This window comes from Ursus americanus, chromosome 9, assembly GCF_024610735.1.
Source record: "Ursus americanus isolate L20-20 chromosome 9, mUrsAme1.1.p, whole genome shotgun sequence".
NCBI lineage: Eukaryota > Metazoa > Chordata > Mammalia > Carnivora > Ursidae > Ursus > Ursus americanus.
This window is the reverse complement of record NC_142135.1, coordinates 12,017,501-12,024,560: the sequence shown is the minus strand read 5'-3', so window position 1 is coordinate 12,024,560 and position 7,060 is coordinate 12,017,501. Positions and strand designations below refer to the sequence as shown.

The 7,060-nt window shown below is 40.4% G+C and overlaps 1 long non-coding RNA gene across 1 annotated transcript in view; it reads left to right on the top strand.

Moving 5' to 3' along the window:
- LOC123801927 (uncharacterized) overlaps positions 1-7,060 on the top strand; it is a 60,915-nt gene that overhangs the window by 698 nt on the left and 53,157 nt on the right. The gene's annotated exons all lie outside the window — the stretch shown is intronic.

Here is a 7,060-nt window from a genome sequence, read left to right as displayed (position 1 = left end):
AACCCCAAAACTAGTCCCTGCGGTGTGTGTGTGAAATGGCGGTAGAGGGGGAGGGGATGATGAGCTGCGGGTTCTTCCTCCCCAGGTCCAGATGGACTGAGGGTAAAGTCCCCATCGGGTGCAGTCACTCGCAAGCACCTCTGGCTGGGGGCCGCAGGTGCAGGGGATGCTAAGACCGGGAGCCACGGCGCCCCTGCTCCCCTTCCACACCCAGGCAGCTGCCGGTGGCTGGGAGCCAGCAGACTCGTGCTTCAGGGGGACGCCCAAGGTCCAGGAGCCACAGCTGTGGCCTATGCGATTGATTTTTAATTACGTTTATTGACATACTGCCAGTTTTGGCATTGTGTCTTGAGGTCCACGATTTACCTCTGAATTCACAATTTTCTAGCTGAAATATCCCCTAATTGTTATTGCCGTGGTCATCTGTGGCCAAGAGGCTCTCTTGGTTTTTATCTAAAAACATGTTTTCTTTCTCACTACTAAGGGTAAGAAAATCTTGATTGGAGTAATTTTGATATGTTATCCTGCCAAACTGTAAGGGGAAGTTAGCACCAACTCTCACGATTCCATTTCTTAGCTGAATTAACAAAGAGATAAAGAACAAGCCTTTACAAAGGTCAATGTTTGAAACTGGTCCTTTCTTTCATCCCAGAATTTTAAACTCTCATCAGGGAAGGCTGCTGTAAGGATAGCTACATTAATTCAACAAATTCTTCGTGTGAAATAACCATGCTTGATACCAAGGGTGAGAAAGAGCCAAACTATCCTCTGCCCAATGAGAATACATTAGGTAGGCATAGAAAAGCTGTACGGATGTTAGAACAGGCAGAGACCCTCTACCTAGGATCTTTAACAAATCCGCATTGTCCAGGGAACACCTAGTCTCCTACTTTACAGGGTAAGTTGGATAAGTAGCTTAACCTCACTGAGCTGCTGGGTTTGGTTTTTTGGTTTTTTTTTTTTTTTTTCATTTTTTTAAATGATGGCTGAATAAATTGTTCACTTGATAAGGTTGATATAATTAAATGGGATAAAATTCTTTGTTCAATAGGTACTTTGCCAATTGCAGTTTTCTGGAGCTGGACATTCAATAGTTAAATGCTAAATGGAAGGAAACTCAAGATGGGAATCTTGGCTTGAAATATACCAATATCAGTCACCAACTGTTAACAAGAACTGCCAGTTTTTCCTACCAATTTTCTTACCCTGTTAGTGTTATTCTTACAAAGTTTTATCCGTCAGATAAACCTCAAATTTTGTTTGTGTCAGTTTGTATTTCTTTAATGACAAATGTGGTTGACCTTCCTTGTATTAGTATATTTGACCTGCTTGTTTTTCTGAGAAGTGCATCTTATCTTTTGTCTATTTTTTTTTCCTGTTTGGGTGTTGGTCTTTTAATATTTTATTTGTTGCATGTATTATATCTTAAGGAAATCCTCTTGAACATGTTCAATAAAGGTATATTATGAAAAAACAGATAAATAAAGGTAGTTCAAAATAGGTGTGTGGATAAGTCCTGCTAAAATTAGTCTTTATAGATGAAGATGCTAAAAGTTAAATAACTCACTGAACCTTCTCACTGGTTAGTTAGGCGGGATTTTAATCCAGTCCTGATTGACTAAAAAAATCTGTGCTTGGAGAGATTGTTTGTTTTCCCACATGCCAAGAAATAGAAATCAGCAGTAGACTGTGTGTGCCGGTGAGTCTCGGGGGGGGGGGGGGGGGATTGCGCATGCGCTCAAAGGATTGCGATCGCTAAAGGAATCCTGGAATTACTACTCCTGTAGGGTTCATGTTAATCCCAGGAATTTCAGTGAGGTACTTAAATTTCATAAGCTTTACTTCATCTGTAAAAGGGGCCATGATGATAACTCCCTACCCCATTTTTCACACCTGTATGATCTTCATACAAATTAAATCTTGTAAAGATTGTGTTCTCATATGAAAATGAGACCGTCTATCTAACGTGGCAGTCTCAGGTCATCTGGTCCATTCTCTCTCTTTGCCTTAGTTTGGGGTGCGATTCTTTAATTGCCCACTAGTTGAATGGCTGAGAAGGTTTCTTTAGGCCTCCTCAGCTGGCACACGAGCCTAATCCAGTCTCCACCTAAAATATGGGTGGAATTTGCAAAAGTTCCTAGATGAATGCTCCTCCCAGGGAGAATTTATGACAACTTTTCCAAAACGAAAGCCTCAAATCTTTATTATATTCTGTTAATGACTCAGTGGACTTTTGGCAGAAAAGACAAGTTTCCTTTGGTTCAAACACTTCTACAGAGGGCTCTGATTAACCTATCCGATGGTCTAAAATCAAAATAACATATGCAATCTTTGGCTGAAAAAGCTCACCCGTGGTGTTATAACAATAATTCCTCTCCTTGTTTTCATATATAACCTTTTGGAAATATTCCTGTTGGAGCCAAAATGTCTATATTTTGGAAACTTGGCCTATGGATGGATGATGGCTGAAGTATGCCATTTATTTTCCTTTAGTGGGGTGGTGGTGCATACTGGAACAGTTAGAATGGTTGTTAGACTGTTTCTTAAAGAAAATTTTGTAGGACAACCCAATGCAAAGTGAAATAAAGCCCTCTTCTTTGCCTTCATGTCGTAATACATACTCCTTTCAAGAGGTTTTTCCTGACCACCCAATTTAAAGTACTTCACACCCCCAGCAGTCCCTTTCTGTAAAGGGCCAGATAGTAAATGTCTTGGGCTTTGCAGGCCATATGGTCTCTGTTGTAACTACTGAGCTCTGCCGTTGTAACATGAAAGAAGCCATAGATAATATGAAAACGAGTGAGCATGGCTGTGTTCCAATAAAACTTTATTTATAGACACTGAAATTTGAATTTCCTATAATTTTCAAGTGTGACAAAATGTTATTCTACTTTTGTTATTTTTCCAACAATTGAAAAAATGTTAAACCCACCCTTAGCTCACAGACCATACCAAACCAGGCAGTGGGCTGGATTTGGCCTGTAGACTCCAGTTTGACCCTTTGTTCTACATTATTCTGTTGGGTTTTGTTTTTGTTTTTGTTTTTTAACATAGCTTGTCTTTTAAAAGAATCTACTTGTATATTGTTTATATTGTTTCTATACAATCTAAGCTCTGTCCCTGTGAAAGCAGGGATGTTCTCTCTCCTGCTCATCCCTGAGCACAGCACCACGGACACTCAGTAAATATGTGCTGAATGTGTAAATCTGCAGCTTTCTGGTAAACCAGTTCCTCTGAATGAGGGAATTAGTTTAGCATGTATAGCATATTGAATTCTCTAAGTGATTTTTTTTTCCAAATAAATTTTACATACACTATAGAGTTTCATGGTAAAGGGACCCTATAGAAAAGTGTTCTTCAGCTTTGGAGTTAATGATGACCAAGCTGCCATATCCGTTAGTATTTGTGACGTTGACTAAATTATTAAACCTGTCTCAGTTTTCTCAACTACAAAAAGAGAATTGTTTTAGGACCTATTTTATAAGATTGATGGTGGTTTTCTGCTTGGTCTTTCATTTTCCTCCCCAAACCCACTCTTCATCCTGTTCTGTGCTTTGGCAAGACCACAACAGAGATATGTGCCCTGTCCTCTGGACTCCAGTCGGGTTTTGCCAGTGGAGGGGTGAGGCCTGGGGGACAATGAGGTAGGAAAGTGTATACTCTGAGTTTACTCCCAGATTTCAGGACTGGCTGTGTCTGCTGGGAAAAGATGTTTGCTCACAGTATTACAAATGTATGGATGCTCTATGATGTACCCAGTAAGTATCCCCTATTAGTGCAAGAACAATCCTGGTACTAGCTTCAGGGTACATGGTTTCTCTACACCCACAACATTAAAAACAGTCTCTTTACTAACATCTCAAATCATCCTAAATTCCTTCTGGGACTCTGAACTGATCCCAGCAGTTTAAAGAGAAAATGCTCGAGAATCCATGGTAGCTCGAATTGAAACTCTTCTTACTTAGAAATCTGTTTGTTTTCTTTGAAGTTATATTACAATAATAAATGATTCCTTTTGATTCACATTTCTCTACAGAGTTACAAACTAAGTACCTACAGGATATATTCCAGCTGGTGGAAACTTTTTTTCTCCCCACAGTGTGGGTGGGTATGTATGTATGTATTTATTTATTTTAATGTTTTTTTTAAATTATGTTAGTCACCATACAGTACATCCCTGGTTTCTGATGTAAAGTTCGATGATTCATTAGTTGTGTATAACACCCAGTGCACCATGCAATACGTGCCCTCCTTACTATCCATCACCAGTCTATCCCAGTCCCCCACCCCCCTCCCCTCCGAAGCCCTCAGTTTGTTTCCCAGAGTCCACAGTCTCTCATGCTTCATTCCCCCTTCTGATTACCCCCCCTTTCTTTATCCCTTTCTCCCCCTACCGATCTTCCTAGTTCTTATGTTCCATAGATGAGAGAAATCATATGATAATTGTCTTTCTCTGCTTGACTTATTTCACTTAGCATTTTTAAAATCAGGAAGTTCTACAGCAAAATCGGAACCTTCCAATACTCTTGAAAAGAATCCACTTGTTGGCTACCCAGGCTGGCCCACTTCACGGCCAGGATCAACGAGCTGAGTAGCACGTATGTCCTTCACGTGGGCTTTGCATGTGGTAGGCAGCTTTGGTCCTTAGCGCTCCCTCTGCAATGCTTCCAGCTCGGTGTTTTAGGTTAGCTACCTGCCCCTGTGGACATTTTCTTAGAGAAGAACAAGGCCAAGTCATCAGCCACTTGGGAGGCTGTGGGGAGAAGGTGATGTCGGTGTGAGGAGCAAAATGGTGTATACAGTCATCCAGAAGAGAATCCAGAAGAGTATCCAGAGGGGTGGAGCAGGAGTGTGGCGTGGGACTGACGGTCTTCTTGGAGCTCAGGTTGCACACGGAAGTAGACTCCACGAGCAGGGCCGTGTGCATTTCTCCAGCCCCCTCAGCCTGAAGAGACAGCAAGTTGGACTTACCACGCTGGAGTTTAGCCCAGACAGAACCATGAGGGCCAGAGAGTTGAGGCTCTTTGTGGGGGAAGGAACATAATGGTGGGTCATGGAATCTAGGCCAATGGGGGGGGTGACAAGAAGGGTGATGGACAGTGGGGGCCGTATGCAGCCACATAGTTCAGAAGACTCACTGTGTACACTGAAGCCAGACTGCGTGGATTCGAAACTCCTCCTGACCCCTGTTAGCTGGGTAAATATGCACGTATATGTTATATATGAAGAATAGGTATAACATATTATGTACATGTGTTTGGAACGCTGCCTGTGGTAAGTTCTGTGGCAGGGCTACAAGGATACTTTTCCTTCCCTACATTGAATTTGATTTTAAAACTAAAACTTTCATTGTTTCAATTAAGGAATATTTAATGAATTTTTATAATAAACATATAAAAGAAGGTTAACTGATAGTTTGTGGGGACCAGAGAGAGAAATCAGATGTGAAGCCACTCAGACTCACAAAATATGGTCAGGACAAATAGGAGGGATAGACTCCATAAAAGAAAACATAGAGAAGGCTTGGCGTGGGCGGGGTTCCTGAAAGACCTGGTCAGTTTCAGACACAGCTAGAAAAAACCAGGCAGCTACTATGCCAAGTCTGTTAGTAGGTGCCGAGCCTGAGATTTCATGGATTTTTCTAACGTTGCCTTTGAAGCAGAGACTGGAATTTCCCCAAAGGCTGATTCATAAAAAGAATTTCTGGTAGTGTGCCAGTCCAAGCTGGGAGATATTTTTGAGGAGGTAGAGTTTTTCTTTCTTCCTTTCTTTTATTTTTTTTTTCTTTTCTTTCTTCCTTTTTTTTTTACTCATTTTTGTTTGTAAGGGTGGAAAAATAGGACATGTACATGGCAAATATGTCAAGCAGTAAAAATAACTATAGAGTGACAATAAACTTTTTGTCTAACCCTTTGCTCCCTTTCTAGAGCCGTCTTAGAAATAAATCACTAAAACATAGCTTTTGTGACGATCAAAAAACATTCTGTTCAATTGTAACATGTATATTTACACATATCATTTTTTTAAAAGATTTTTTATTTTTTATTTATTTGAAGAGATAGCCAGCGAGAGAGGGAACAGAAGCAGGAGGAGTGGGAGAGGAGGAAGCAGGCTCATAGCGGAGGAGCCTGATGTGGGGCTCGATCCCAGAACGCCGGGATCATGCCCTGAGCCGAAGGCAGACGCGCTTAACAACTGCACCACCTAGGCGCCCCCACATATCATTTTTTTAAATCCTTTGAAACACTACACTGCAGCTTTTGATTTTATTTTTTTTCCCAGTACTGGGAACTGTTCAAGGAAGTCTTATAGAGTTGTCCCCGTGATAGATGTGTTATCAGGTACTTCATCCGTTCCTATCCGCACATGGTCACCTACTTCCTAAATGTCTGCTCTCACAACCAATATGGCGACAAAAATCGTGGTATAGAATTGTACATGTGCTGCTTGCCTGGAGGATGAAAGCGAAGTTGTTAGGTTACACACTCGAGAAGAAACTACAGGTTTAGAATATTGATGGATACTGTTCAATTGCCCTTCAAAATGATTATACAAGAGAATTCTCCTCCTAACCTTGTGGGAAGGAGAATGGCTGTTCCGGTTTCACCAGCACTTAAAAACATTTCCTCCTGTCCATCTATAAAGTAAATATTCTTTTGTTGTATCACATTTCTCTAATTCTGAGGGAAGTGAAACATTTTTATGTTTAAAAAAAACATTTGTATCTTTTTTTCTGTAGAACATTGTTTGTGCCCTTTGTCCGTGTTTGTATTGAGCTAGTGCCTTAGGAAAATTGTAAGAAAATTTTAAGAACCTTATTCCTTTTGCCTTATCTGTACTGCAAATATTTCCCAAGTTGTTCATGCACTGATTTTGTTTCTAGTATTTCTTGACAAGTAGAAATTTTGAAACCTTATAAAGCTATATTTATCAGTCTTTCAAAAATTCTAAATTCTATATCTTAGAAAAAGCTTACTGCTGTAAAGTTACAAGAAAAAATTCATTTTTTATCTCAATTTTGAATTTTTATCCACATAGATCAACATTTTTGAATCAGGGA